The sequence below is a fragment of the Equus caballus genome, chromosome 16 (genome assembly GCF_041296265.1).
Source record: "Equus caballus isolate H_3958 breed thoroughbred chromosome 16, TB-T2T, whole genome shotgun sequence".
Lineage (NCBI taxonomy): Eukaryota > Metazoa > Chordata > Mammalia > Perissodactyla > Equidae > Equus > Equus caballus.
Window position 1 is genome coordinate 17,783,229 of NC_091699.1, and position 13,922 is coordinate 17,797,150.

Here is a 13,922-nt window from a genome sequence, read left to right on the forward strand (position 1 = left end):
CCTCGGCCTCCTCAGAAGGGGGACATCTAGAGAGATGGCAGGCTGCAGGGCAGACAGTGCTAGGTGTGAATGCTTGGTTCTGTGCCACACAGCTGTGTGCCCCTGAGCAAGCCACTCACCCTCTCTGGGCTTGTTCTTCACCTCTAAGTTGAGGACTGGTAACACCAAATTCACCAGGAGTAGTAGAGAGGAGTAAATGACAGCTCATGTGTTAGGTCCCTGGCATGTAGAAGGCGCTCGGCAAATGACAGACTCCCTTCCCTCTTCTAGCGTTCCTGGATTCATCATCCCCACTGCCTCAGTTTACCTCCCTTCTTCCTCCAGGGAGTCAGCCTTCCAGCAGGAGTGAAAACACACACATACGTGTTAACTAGGGACCCCAGCACAGTGCCTCATTCAGTGAGAGCTGAATAAATATTTGCTGACTGAATAATCCAAAGAAATGAATCACTAATGGTGAAATGTCAGACCTAGGTAGCTGGAGGGAACGTTTGGGGATGGGGGCTCCTCCCTTGGTGCTCAGCTCACCTTGAGTCCCGCCCTGAGCTCAGGCATCCCAGTCCCAGCTGCGACATCTCTGGACAGGGATGTCTGACTGAAGCTGGGGTCCTCACCTCTCCTTCCCAAGCTGGGCATGCAGAGGGAGCCCCAGGCACTGACAGGCTCAGGAAATAGCAACTCCTACACCAGGACCTCCCAGAGAGTCTAGAGAATATTTCCAGAGCCACAGAGAGATGCAAATACCAGTTCAAAACCACCAGGGGAATTGCTTTTTCATTCAATAAACCTGCACTTATCAGTTCAATCAATATTGATTGAGGCTGTGTGCCCAGTGCTGGGGATCTAACAGGCAAATGGGACCCTATCTCTCTCTGCATGGACTCCCCTATCCTGATGGATGAGACAGACGCATATGCAAAGGTTAATTACAACCAACTCTTCTTGGGGGATGGGGATGATGAAGGTGAAATCAAGGAAGGCTTCATAGAGGGGTTGCTGAAGCTGAGCGTTGAAGGATGAGTAGGAGTTCTCCAGGCAAAGAAGTGGGGAGGGAAGTCATCCCCGGCAGAATGTATGGTGCATGCAAAGACACTGAGGCATGCACTTGTGTGTGTGTGTGAGCGTGTGAGTGCATGTATGTGTGTGCATGCATTAACATGCGGTTCGAACCCGAGAGTGGCGTGGTTGAGGCCATGTTTCCCAGGCCTGGGAAAGGCAGGCTCTCCTAGGAGTCCTTCCAGAGGAGCTCTTGGTCCCCAGGCTCTGTTCTTCTGGGAGGGCAAGCGCCAGCTCCCTAACTGACCCCTGTTCCTGGCCTCTGGCCTGGAGGAGAGGCGGAAGGTCAGCCCGACCCTCTGGACGGCTGGGGTGGGCGTCCGGCTGAGGTTTTCTCCCTGCGTGGCTGAGAGGACATACCACAACTGTAGGGAATTCACAGCCTGGTGGCTCCCTGGACCCAGGTTCACACCCACCTCCCACAGGGTCCCTGGGCTCGGGGTGGAGCCTCCTGGCTCCCCTACTCACTCTATGACCTTGGGCAGCACAGTTTCCCCTGTCTGTACCTCGGTTTCCTTCTCTGTGAGACGGGGATAAAAACAAGACCTACGTCCCGGGACTTTGCGAAGCTCACATCACATGAGATACACGATAGGATGCTGATGTGATAGCGGCTGGATTTAGCCAGAAGCCAGGCCTGCACCCTCCTCGCAGGGGGAGCAAGAACCAGTGGGAGGAGCCGGGAACTGAGACCTGGGTTCGAGTCTCAGCAGGGCTGCTTGGGCCTGTCAGGGTCCCGGAGGCCAGCCCCGCCCAGCCCCCCTATCTGAGAACCGTCACACCCCAGTAGACTGAGGGCTGGAAGAAACCCCCTCCCCACCGCGTTTCCCAGGGGCCTTCTGGCGATTCTGACCCTCTGTGTTTTGTCTACTAGTGACAGCTGCCATTCTCTGTTAGCTGGAGCCCGGCCAAGTAGGTATTGTCGTCTCCATTTTGCAGATGAGAGACCTGGGACTCAGGGAGGTCGAGGCGTTTTCCCAAGGTCACACAGCCGGTAAATGAAGGAGTGGAGATTTGAACCCATGTCTGTCTCTCTGGCCACAAAACCTCAGCCTGAGATCGGTCGGCTGAGGGAATTGTGGACCTTGGTGGGAGTGGGGGTAGGGCCCCAGCGTGACTGGAGGGGAGACCTGAGACGAGCCGGCCACAGGGTCCCCCGCACGCAAACGCCATGGCCCCTCGAAGTCATGGAATGAGAAAGCCTGAGTCCTGCGCCTGGAACCTGGGTAGCTCCAGGCAGGGACAGAGCGAAGGGCCCAGAGCTTGAGGCGCGGGCCTGCGTCCCATTCTTGGCTCTTGCTCTCGCTCGCTCTGGAACTCCCAAGGAAGGCGCTTCAGGTCTCCGGGCCTCAATTTCCTCTTCTGTAACATGGGAAGCAGCCCAGTCTCTCTGAGGGTGATCTCTGGAGGGCAGACAAGACGAGGATGTGGGGGGCCTTGGGAGATGGTTCCTCGTCCCCTGAGGGGCCCAGCCAGCAGCTCCTTGTGGCAATAGCTGCCCCAGGACCCCTGCCGTGAGCTGGGCAAGGCGAGGGCGGGTATAGCCCTCATTCGTGTTCCCTCAAGAGGGGAAGCGGCAGGGCCCATGTCTGGCCTCTGGGTGCACTCAGTTCTGTCTCCTCAGACCTGTCTGGACCCACCTCATCTGTCTCCCTTATGCAAATTGCCTCCGTCAGACTGGACCGAGCTCCCACCCCATCCCTAGGCAGAGTGGCCCTCTCCACGCCCCCACGGGACAGGGCCTGTCCCCAAGGGAGAAACGTGGTTTGGCCAACTAAACCCCGTTTGAAAAGCAGACTGAGCTGGCTCTCCCCCTACCCATTTCTCACACCTTCTGCCCCGCCCCTCAGTCCATGTCCACCATAAGCCAAACCACGCTGGAGGCAGCAGCTCTCAGTAATCCTCCCGGCCGGCCTCCTGCCCCTTTCCCCCTCTTCCCTGTGGGTGACCCTGACCTGCTGCTTCCAACCTTCCTGGAGTTGCGACACTAGCACCATTGTTTGTCTGATTTCACAACACCACTGCCTATCCAGTATCCCCTGCCCCCCGACACATCCTGGAAAGACAGGCCAGATGCCCAGGTGCATCTGCTGCAAGAAGGGGAGGCACAGGGGGCAGGACAGGGGACAGACGTCTGTGGCCAAATTCTACCCCCCAGGATGACCTTGGGCAAGCCATCCTTTTCTTGAGGCCTCAGTTTGCTCAACTATAAAATGGGAGAGTCAGACAGGAGTCCTTGAGGGTCCTTCTTGTTCCGGCATTTGATGACTCGAAATCACACAGCAGCAGATTCATTCAAGGCTTTACGATGACGCCTACCACATGCTGGGAGCTGGGACGCCAGAGACCTCACCGATGTGGTCACAGCCCAGTGAGGAGGACAGAGGTGTAGACCATCACAGTGTTCTGTGCTCAGAGGCAGGACAGAGGCATGAATGAATTCTGTTGGTGGAATCAGGAAGGACTGTCAGAGGAAGGGGCATTTGAGATGGACTTTAAAGGATGAATAGAAGTTCATGGGCCTTGAGTAAGGAAAAACTTTACAACTATGCTAGTCAACATTTGGGCCACCTCCGAGGTTAGAGGGTATCCTGTAACTGGGGTGTAGACGCAGGGGCTGAAGGACATAAGGCCTGGAAGGCCAAGGAGATGGGAGCGTAGCCAGGCGCCAGTTCTAGTCTGAGATTCGGGGAACCAAAACCCATGAGCTCCCGAGAGTTCGCTGGCTGTGGGTGAAGGCTCAGCCCGCCTCAGACAGGGCGGTGAGCAGGTGGGACTCAGGACTTCAAGAGGACAAGTAGGGAGGGCTCCCAGACGGCCCACGCCATGCTGGCCTTCACATGCAGGGCACCCTAGGCTGGGAGTGCCCAGGCCTCGGTCACAGGTCTGGCGTCCCCCCTCCCGGGTGAGGCCCTTGTCCTGGCACCTGGTGCATCTGAACCCCACGAGCTTCCTTGTCTGTAACTAGGGTGCTGCCTGCGGTAGCTGTGAGGGTCAAGAGACTCACTGGTTTGCAGGTGGCCTCTACCAACCGTAAAGGGTGCTGGACACGGAAGGGATTATTATTGTTGAAATGGAGGCTCATAACCGGCCCCTTGTGTGGCCGTTTGTTTTGTAACCAGAGAAAGTGGTCTGCCCCCATTGATGTCGCGGTAATGATGGCAGGATTCCTGACACTGACACCTTTGCTTGGACCAGACGTGAGTGGCATTGGGCCTTTCGGCCTCTGCCCTCTCCAGCCCACCCTCACCCCAGCCTTCTCAGGACACTTTTACTTGGCCCCGTGGGGGGCAGAGGCTGCCTCTAGCCCCTGGAGGAGCAGGGACTCCTGGCCTGGCCCAGCCCTGAGGTGAGGGCTGACTTAGAAGTCTGCCTGGAGGTGGCCCCGGAGTCCCCAGATCTGCACCCCCAAGAAGGGGCCAGTGTGGAAGCTCCTTGTCCCGGGCAGTTGGTGGGGGACAAGAGCCTCTCTGGGAGGGGCCCCGGGGCTGCTCTGTGGGAACCCCACTGGGCACCTTCCCGGCCTGCCCCAATGGAGCCTAGGCCCACCGGGCGCTCAGCATCCTTAGCTTCTCAGCATCCTCCCTGCACTGGGGCCACTCTCCTTGGCCCAGGGGCAGAATGGAACCCTCTGGGAGGGCTGGGGGGGGATGAAGAGCAAGGGGGTGTCAGCGTGGCCCTGCTGGCAGGGGCCCAGCCGCCCGTGCTCCCAGCTCCCGGCTTCCCGCCGCCCCTCTGCCCGGCCGGGTTCTGATTTTGGTGCAGTGCAGACTTTCAGCTTAACGAGACAAATTGATATTCTGTGCCAGCCCAGGGATGGAGCGGCAGCTTGGGACACTCAGCCGGGCAGCTCAGAAGTGGGCAGGGGGTGGGGGCGGGGGAAAGAGAGCTGCTTCCTGGGGCAACCCCCAGCCCTGCCCCTCAACCCACACATGCCCCCTCCACACTGAGATGCTGGTCCTGAAGGTCCTTCCACGTCAGTGCCCTGCTCCCAAGCAGGGTTCCCCTCTGGAGGGGGCGGGGCAGTGGAAGGGAGGCTTCCGAAGCCCCTCTGCCCACTGGGACCTCCTAACCTTGCTCCCAGGGCTGTCCTCCCACCAGTGTGGATTTAAAGGGACAGCAAGTTTGCCGCAGGTGAGGCAGGAAGAAGTGGGCACCTGGCTGGGGGATTCTATTCCTGCAGACCCCTCCTTGGGGGTCTCTGGGGTCCCCTGTGCATCGATAGTCCCCAACTCACCACAGATGTCCCTGCAGATTATGTGGGTGCACAAGATATATGCAGACACCCCTGCCAGTGGGCCCCTGCGAGCAGAGAAATGACCCCTGGAGGGGGTCTTCTGCCAGACCTGAGGCCCCCAGGCAGACAGGGCGCACCCCGGCCGGGAGGTGGGGCTGCAGGGGGAGTGTTTAGATGGCGGCAAGAGGCTCACTGCCGGCTCTGCTCTGCTGGCCCTGCAGCCACAGATGTGTTTAGTGTGTGTTGAGTCCGTTGCTCCCCCCACGTGAACTTTGCCCCCCAGGTCTGGGGGTGTCCTGAACAATAGAAGGGGGCACTAGAGCCCCTTCCCAGCGGAACAAGTCCCCCGGAAAGTAGGGGACCACTTAGGACCATTTGAGCAGAACCCTCCCCTCTCCGCTGTCACCCCAGCCCCCACCATTCGCGGGACCCCCTCCCTTCTGGCGGGCCCAAGTCTACCCTCACCGTGCCCTTGACATTCCCTCCTACTTCGGGGGAGCAGGCATATTCCTGGGACTCTGCCAGCTTCAGTTCCTCCTGATCCCACGGGAGGGATTAAAACCGCAAACAACACCGTGGTGGTTCGGTCCACGCACCCGCCGCCCCTCCCTCCCCGCGCCCGGGCCCCGCAGCAGAACGGCCCTCCCCGCGCCCCTCCCTCGTCCCGGCCCCTCCCCCGGGCGCGGCGGTGCAGGGGCAGGGGCGGCCGCTGCCTCCCCCGAGACCGCGTTTCGCCGGCGAGATGCTCTCCTAGAAGCCGGCGCGGCGCCCCCGCCCCCCGCCCCCCCAACCTGCTCGCAGGATGGTACAGTCTGCAGAGGGACCGGCACGCTGGCTGGGCTCAGCCGCGGCGCCAGCTGCCGCACCGCGATTCCGGGGCTGCCCGCCTGGAACCCGTGCCCGATTGGTGGTGATTTTCGTAGCCAAGTAAGTACCGGCATCCCCCAGCATGAGAAAATAAAAAATAAAAAGCGCCCCACTCCGCTCTCCCCTGCCTCCCTCACCCATTTTATTTTGTTTCATTTCGTTGGGGTTTTTCAGTGCTGATGGAGGTGGCGGCGTGGAGGGGTGGGAGCGGGGCTTGTTTATCTGGCGGCAGCTGAGGCTGCGTTGGGAGCCGCCGGCCGCCGAGGGAGCCGCTAGTGTGAGGGTCCGTGCGCTGGGGAGGGGGGGCTGGGTGCTGGGGACACGGGCGGGGGGCCTCGGACAGGCCGATGCCGGGGTCTCAGGTAGATTCCGGCAGTCTCTGGACAGCAAATGCCCCCGATGGACGTTACGCAAGGGCCAGCCAGTCGGTGGGAGGGGGCAGTGTTCTCTTCCCGCTGAGCGCGTCCCGTGGAAATGCAGAGAACCAGAGGGTGCCCCCTGCCCGCCCTGGCCAGGGTCCCAGGAAAGCTACCCCCACGGAGGGTCCCCTTGGCAGGGTGGGCTTCAGTGTGCCGGGACACACCAGGTCAGGCCAGCCAGGGTGTGTGGCGGCAGGGCCGGGTGCCTGGGTCCCCTGGATGGCCAGGAGCCGGACAGGAATGGGATGGCCGGGCCATTTTGCAGCAGTCACGCCGGTGGTGGAGTTGGCACTTTCTGCCCGGAAGCCCTGGTCCTCGGCCGGCCTGGTGGCCTCTGGCTGCTCTGCTCAGGCACCTGGGCTCCTCTCTGCCCCCTGAAGGGTCAGGGCTGGGGAGTCCAGCAGGGGGCCTCCGGACTCCCCGAGGGTGGGCTGCTGCGGGCACCTGCCCCTTTCTAGCCAAGTGGCCATTCCACAGCACGGCTGTCCTCTGCTCACCGGGGTTGTGTGGGGAGGGGTCTCTGCAGCTGGCCTGCCTCAGTCAGGCAAGGGGCCTGGGGGTCTTGGGCCCCCACGCAGAGGTCCGGCCTGGTGCGACCTTCAGAAGGGTAAATGGGCAAGCCAGCTCGGCCAGCAGAAGGTCCTGGTGTGAGGCTGCACACCCCTCACCCGGCGCAGAAGGGGCTCAGCTCCCGCCTGCACTGCTTTCCAGACCGCTGGCAGGAGGCAGAGCTGACGCGCGGGGCATTTCCAGGAGCGGCGAGCGCTATCCGGAGAAATTCTCCTTTGACGTGTGCAGTAGGAGGGGGCTCCGGGCACAGGCCACGGGGGGCCTCCGCCTCTTAACTTCCTTGAAGGGGCAGCGGCAGGGAGGGGCTGCTGCTCGGGGGGCAGCCTGCAGGGGGAGTCCAGGAAAGATGCCGATGGCCCATGTTATTTAGCCACCTTCGTACACCCAGTCCCATTTGTATCTGGGCATATACGTGTCCACAGATTTGCACAGATGCACACACACAACTATAGTCCACACAGTAGTGCGTCGTATATGTTCAAATCATACACACACATACAGAGTGCCCGTGCCCTCAGATACACCCCAGCACATGTAAATACAGCTCACATCCCTGCATACCACCCACTCACCTGCACATGTAAATACGGCACGTGTAAATACACGTACAAATACAGATACACCCCAGCACATGTAAATACAGCTCACATCCCTGCATACCACCCACTCACCTGCAAAATGCAGCATGCACACGAGTGCAGCATGCACACACACACGCACACACACCTGTGAATGCAGCATGCCCACACATGCATGAAGCACTAACGTAGGAATGCAGTAGGCTGCACATGGGTGAATTGGCCTGCACGTGGTGCCCTGCAGTAGCCACAAATGTGGCATGTGCACATGTGAGGGCTGGCCCTGATGTGAAAGTGACAAGCACACACGTGGTGTCCTGAATGCCATTTGCATGCCTGTCGGTGCATTGGCAGGCACATGGCACGCTGGAATGTGCCCACAGGTGAATGTGGGTTGCACACCTACAGAGATGGCCTGGGCACCGAGATGCAGCACCTCTGCGGATGCTGCGTGCACACACCTGCCCCTGAGCTTCTGGGCATCCTCTGTGAGACTAAAGGTGTCTGTGTGGGCACCGGGGAGAGGCTTGCCCCTCAGGGGACTGCCCATGAGGACAGAGGGACACTGGCTCCCGAGTGGCTGCCACAGCCCCACACAGGCCCGAGGGAAGGGCCATCTTGGGTTACTGATGTTCTGCAGAAAAGGCTGCCCAGCGTTGGGAAAGAGACAGAGGAGGGGTTAGGGGCATGGCTGCTGCCCATGGCCCAGACTACCAGGAGCTCGCACTGGCCCCGCCGACCCCCTTCTCTGGCACCAGGAGACCGACACGCTGGTGTGGGGTCTCTGAGAGCTGGGAACCGGGTTCCCTCCAGCATCTCCCAAAGTCCTCTCCAGACCAGAGGTCAGAAAAGCTGCCTGTGGCTTATGCTGTGGGAGGACTGAAATGCTGACCCCCTCCCTCGTTCTCCTCCTGCCCCCGCTCCCTTTCTTCCCACCCAGCACAAGTATGGGTCGCGGCACTTGGGTGAATAATAATAACCCAGCTAGCATTCGCTGAACTAATTGCTCTGCACACATCGCTACAGTGGGGGCTCCCACAGCCTTGTTATTACCATGCCACAGATGAGGAAGCTGCACAGAGAAGTGAAGACACTCACCCAAGGTCACACAGCTGAAACATGGCAGAGATGGGGTGGAAGGCAAGCCATCAATCCCCCTGGCTGCCCTCTTAGACCCTCCCTTCCCTCCCCTCCTGTCTGAGGCCAGTTCCAGTTTGAGGTGCTAACTTCTTGGGAACTAATAGGCCAAGAACTTGCGATTTTGAGCAAGGCTCCAAGAAAGAGTCCAGAGGCTCCTGTGGGTGAAGGCAGGTTCGGCCCTGTCCCAGGCAGCCTGATTGCTCTGCCCCCTTTGCACTGTGGAACTGATGGCACCAACAAAGCCAAAGCAGATGTGTGCACTCTGTGTTTGCCTGGCCTGGGAACCTGGGCCCATTTATAAGAGGGAAACTGAGGCCCAGCCAGGGAAAGGGACTTGTCCAAGGTCACACTGTGCTGTCTGCAGAGTGGGGGATCTTGCCAACCTCTCTGAGCTCTCGGGCACAAAGCAGCAGGGGGCCTGTTTGGAGCCCTGGTTTTCCCAAATGTTAGAGTCCAACTTGAAAGGATGAAGGCACAAGGCCAGCCTCTGCTCCTGACTGGCTGTGACCAGCTGGGTGACCTTGGACAAGTCGCTTTGTCTCTGCACCTCAGGCTCCTCGTCTGTGACCAGGGCCTGCCTGACCCTGCCCTGCCTTGGCCCGCAGCGGTCTGAGAGCCTTGGGCACTGTGGAGGGCTGTGCAGGGAGGTGTCACTGGCGTCAGGGCCTGGAACCAGAGTAGCTGAGTGCCTTGCTGCTGCCATTGGCCAAGGTCAGAAGGGGAAGCAAGGAAGGGAAGTCTCGAGGCTGGAGGGCCTCGAGCATTAATGGACCTAAAAAACCACCTGGTGGGGGGCAGATCCCTGCGTCCCCCGCAAGGATTCCGGAGGTCCTGGGGGCTGCGTCTTCACAGGTGCCCCAGCATTCTCAACTCTGTAGCTCTGGGCACCCCAGGGAGCCGAGGTTGTTGAGAGTGGGGGTGCTTGGGGAGCCCACAGGCTCTCAGAGCTGGGGGTCACCTGGGCTCCTGCCACATCTGGGGAAACTGAGGTCTCTTGGCAAGTTGGTGGCAGCACGTGACTGAAGCTCAGATCTCTAGCCCCCCAGACCCCTCAGCGCCCCCAGCCCCAGGCTTCACCCTGCACAGCTGAATCAGGCTATTCCAGAGGCCAGTCAACCTTGAAATCCAAAATGAACTGTCTTCTCAGCCGTGTGGCTGGGAGGGTGCTCCAGGGAGAGGCGGCGGCCCTGGGGTCGCATCCTGGTGACACCTCTCCCAGCCCTGTGGCCCTGGGGGACATGGCTTCTCTCCTGTGGACTTTGGTCTCCCTTCTTTAAGAGGGGGGACGAAAGCAGGGCTGTTGGGAAGGTGTGAAACGACGCGGTGCAGCAGCTGGCTCATAGTAGGTGCAGAGTCGAGGTGGAGGGCCACGGGGGACCCTGAGGTGCAGGGCGTGGCTCCTCTCTGCCTCCCTTACCTCCCGAGGGGCTGCAGTGGAGCTGGGTGGGGCACAGGTGCTGGGTGCCACGTGCACACACATTGTAGGGGGCGGACAGGCTCCCTCCCCCAGCCCCGCCTGGAGCCCACAGTGCAGCGTGGGACCCTGGCCACCCCCGCCCCCGTGCCGCTCTCCAAGACCCGAACGTTGAACCCGCAGGAATTCATTTCTCCCTCCCAGTGGGAACCTCAAACAAGAAAATATTTAGGGAGAAGGCCCCCTGGACAGAGACAAGGGGATGTCTGGCTGTACCCTTCATGCAGAGCTGGTAATAGATAGGGAAGAGGGCAAGGCCCTGGCCTTCGGGGCAGTGGGGCGGAGCCTCAGCCGGCCCATCTGTGTAGTAGGTACAGTCGGCCCTCTGCACCCAGGGATGCAGAACCATGGACAGGAAGTGCCTACTGAGGGACTCAAGCATCCGCGGATTGGGGTGTCCGAGGGGGTCCTGGAAGCCGTCCCCATGGACGCAGAGGGACGACTGTAGTAACAGAACTCGCCTCCCAGGCGGGTGAGAGGTGGCGGGAGAAGCAGTGGCCCAGAGGGCTGGGCTCAGGGCGCGGCCCCTCTGCCGGGCTCAGGGAGTGGAAGTTCTCGAGCCTGAGCATCAGTCTGGGTTGAGGCGGGGGCAAGTTCAGAGCCTGTGCTGCTGCGAGGAGTCCTGAGTCGGTGCCCCCATCGCCTCTTCCGCCCTTGGTGTTTGATCTGCAGAGTGGGGCGTGCTGCCAGCTACCCACCTCACAGGGCTGCGGTGTGACGACAGTAAGACAGGTGACACTAAGGACGCTGTTGGCCTCCCGAGGACCCGCCATGTGCCGGGCCGTGTGCTGAGGGCCTCACCCTGGTCTCCAGGGGGAGCCTGCGACAGAGGGGGCAGTGTGTGTAAGACCTTAGACTCAGTGCACACGACCCAGAAAACTTCAGAGGTCAGAGGGCTGGGAGGACACAGGGCAGGCCCGACGGGGGGCGGGCAGGGGGCCAGGGCTGGCGTCCCTGAGGCTTCGGGGGGGCCCCCGGGCCTGGGGAGGAGGCCTTGGTCTGAGGCTCGGCCCAGCCCGGCCCCTGACGGGTGAACTTGCCCCTGTCGTGTCAGCCCTCTGGCCTCATGCTCTCCCCTTGGAAGAGGCCCCGTGCCCCTGCCCGCCTCGTTCCTCGGTGCAGGCGGGTTCTCCTGCCAGCCGGCCTCAGGGTAAGGGGTCTGCGCCCTGCAAGCATCAGGTGTTAACAGCCGTGGGAGCAGTTAGAGCCACTGGCTCCGTCTCGTGTGGCCGCCCTGACAAAGGACCACAGGCTGGGCAGCTCAAAACAACAGAAATGGAGGCTGCAAGTCTGAGATGGAGGTGTCCAGGGTGGCTCCCCCAGAGGCCCTGCCCCTTCTGAGCTCCTGGTGGTTGCCTTGATCTCCGGCCTGTGGCCGCGTCCCTCGGACTTCTGCTTCCATGTCCTCATCACCTTCTTACTGTGTCTCCCCTCGTCCTCTCTTCTGGTAAGGCCACCGGCCACTGGATACAGCGCCCACCCTCCATCCAGGATGGTTTCATCTCGAGATCTTTAAACACACCAGCAAAGACCCCATTTCCAGGTCAGGTCACGTTCTGAGGTTCCAAGTGGACATGGATTGGGGGGGACACTTTCAACCCCCTCTGACCACTAAGTGTGTCGATGAGTCCTTTGCACAGTGTCTCGTTTCTTCCTCACTGCCACTCATTTCACAGGTAAAGAAACCAAGGCTTAAGGATGTGCCCAAGTCGCGCAGCAGGTGGGGGCAGGGCTGGGATTCGAACCCAGGTCTCTGGTGCTCTTTCTCCTTTTCATCTTCTGAGAGCTGTCTGGGGGCTGCCCAGAGCCAGGAACCCGAGGGGGGCGAACAGCCCGTGTGAGCTGGGGCTGTGAGGCTGCTGGGCCCCAGAGAGAAGAGCTGGAGGCAGGCAGGGGAGCTCGGGGTGTGAGGGACCCCCGCTGGCCCCAGGGACCAGTGCCGCTGAGAGGCCACGGTCCGTTCTTACCTCAGCCACATACTCTCTGAACCTCGGTGTCCTCGTCTGCAGAATGGGGACAGCAGCACCGACCCTGTAGGGTGACTGCCAAGTCCTAAAATGTGCATCAGGATGGCTGTTCCTAAGAGCTGAAATGTGTTCTCGAGCACTTTACAAATACTTTTTCATTTAATGTGTGGGAGGGTGATTGCTTGTTCCGAGCCACATCCTAAGTGGCTCGACCATTAAGTAGCTCATGTGGTTGAACTAGTGACCTCACCTGAGTTTACGTCTTGGAAAATGGGGTCACACTGGCCCCCACCTTCCCGGGTGTTGGGAGAGGCAGGTGGAGTTCAGGCAAAGTGCCTGGCCTGGGGTTACAGTCTGGTTGAAGGCTCAGAGGATGTTTTCCCATCTGTAGAATGGGGGTAATAATATTGTTATACTCTTGTTTGTCGTGGGAGGGTTTGGTGGAGTAACGCGAAGGAAGCGCTTGGCTTGGCTTGTCCGGAGATTGGTGTTAACAGGGCCTCCTCTGCGCCATCAGAGCAACTTGAATTTAAATCCTAGTGCCAGTGTTTACTGCTGTGTGACCTTGAGCGAGTAGCTTTGCCTCTCTGAGCTCAGCATCCTCATATGTCAAGTGGGGTTGGAGGGACCTGCCTCACAAGATTGTGTATAATGTGATGGATAGAAAACAGTCACAAACAGTGGCTCAGTCCTGCCAGACATTCAGGGTATGCGGAGCTTCTGTCCTGCTGCTGGGGAAAGGCCCCAGAGGGCTTCCTTAAAGATGTCCTCAGAAGGGGCAAATCCTAGTCCGACAGTGGGTGGAGGTGGGGGGGAAATTCAGTTTTTGTCAAGACCCAGAGAAGTCGTGCTGCAGTGGAGCGTGGGGTTGGAGGCAGCCATGAATGGATGACCCGGCTTGGGGTCCAAACTATTTAGCATCGAAGGGTGGAAGCAGGCCTCGGGGGCTGGCACCCCGAGGGCAGTTTTCTGCAGAGCAGGGGCCTTCTCACGCTGAATGGGGCTGCTCCGCTGGGCCGTGTCTGCGGCCCGGAGACCTGGCTCCTGTGAAGCCCTGCCTCTGGGCCGCAGCCTCGGCTCGGGGTGGCCCGGGGAGCTGAGCTGTCACGGGGAGCAGAGCTGGGGGGCGATCCTCGGAAGCCGTGTGGGAGTGTCCCCAGCTGCCTGCGGCCTCTGCAGCAGGTGAGGGCTGCGAGCTCGTCCAGAGAAGGGGGTGCCGGGCTCCGTCCGGCTGACTGAGTCTCCTCAGCATCTGATCTGTGCCCGCGGGCGGGACACACATGCCCCTGGGTTGACATGGCAGTGACACAGCACGGCGGGTTCAGGACCGAGGCTGGCCCAGCGTCAGATCCGAGGCCTGCGCGCTGACCGGCTGTGTGTCCTCAGCTTGGTTCCCGCAGCTGTAAAATGGGGATGGTCTCAGTGCCTCCCTGTAGGGTGGCTGTGGGGAACGCAGAGCTGTGTGGATCCCCAGACGCACGTTTCTGCGTCTCTGAGCTAGGGCGCCTGTGGCAGCTGGTGGCCCGTCACGGGAGAACTGCACGCCTTTTTCTTTGTCAAGTGGACGTAAATCAGCGGTGCATCCTGGCAATGGACGCATCGTCGATTTGGTGA

The 13,922-nt window shown here is 60.4% G+C and overlaps 1 protein-coding gene across 15 annotated transcripts in view; it reads left to right on the forward strand.

Moving 5' to 3' along the window:
- ATP2B2 (ATPase plasma membrane Ca2+ transporting 2) overlaps positions 1 to 13,922 on the forward strand; it is a 351,445-nt gene that overhangs the window by 179,175 nt on the left and 158,348 nt on the right. For 3 of the 15 annotated variants that reach the window (XM_023619743.2, XM_070236864.1, XM_070236863.1), the window contains exon 1: positions 5,963 to 6,220. The exons of the other annotated variants lie outside the window; for them this stretch is intronic. The gene's annotated coding sequence lies outside the window, so the exon portion shown is untranslated. Of the gene's footprint in view, positions 1 to 5,962; positions 6,221 to 13,922 lie in introns of those variants that run through there. 15 annotated transcript variants of the gene reach the window in all.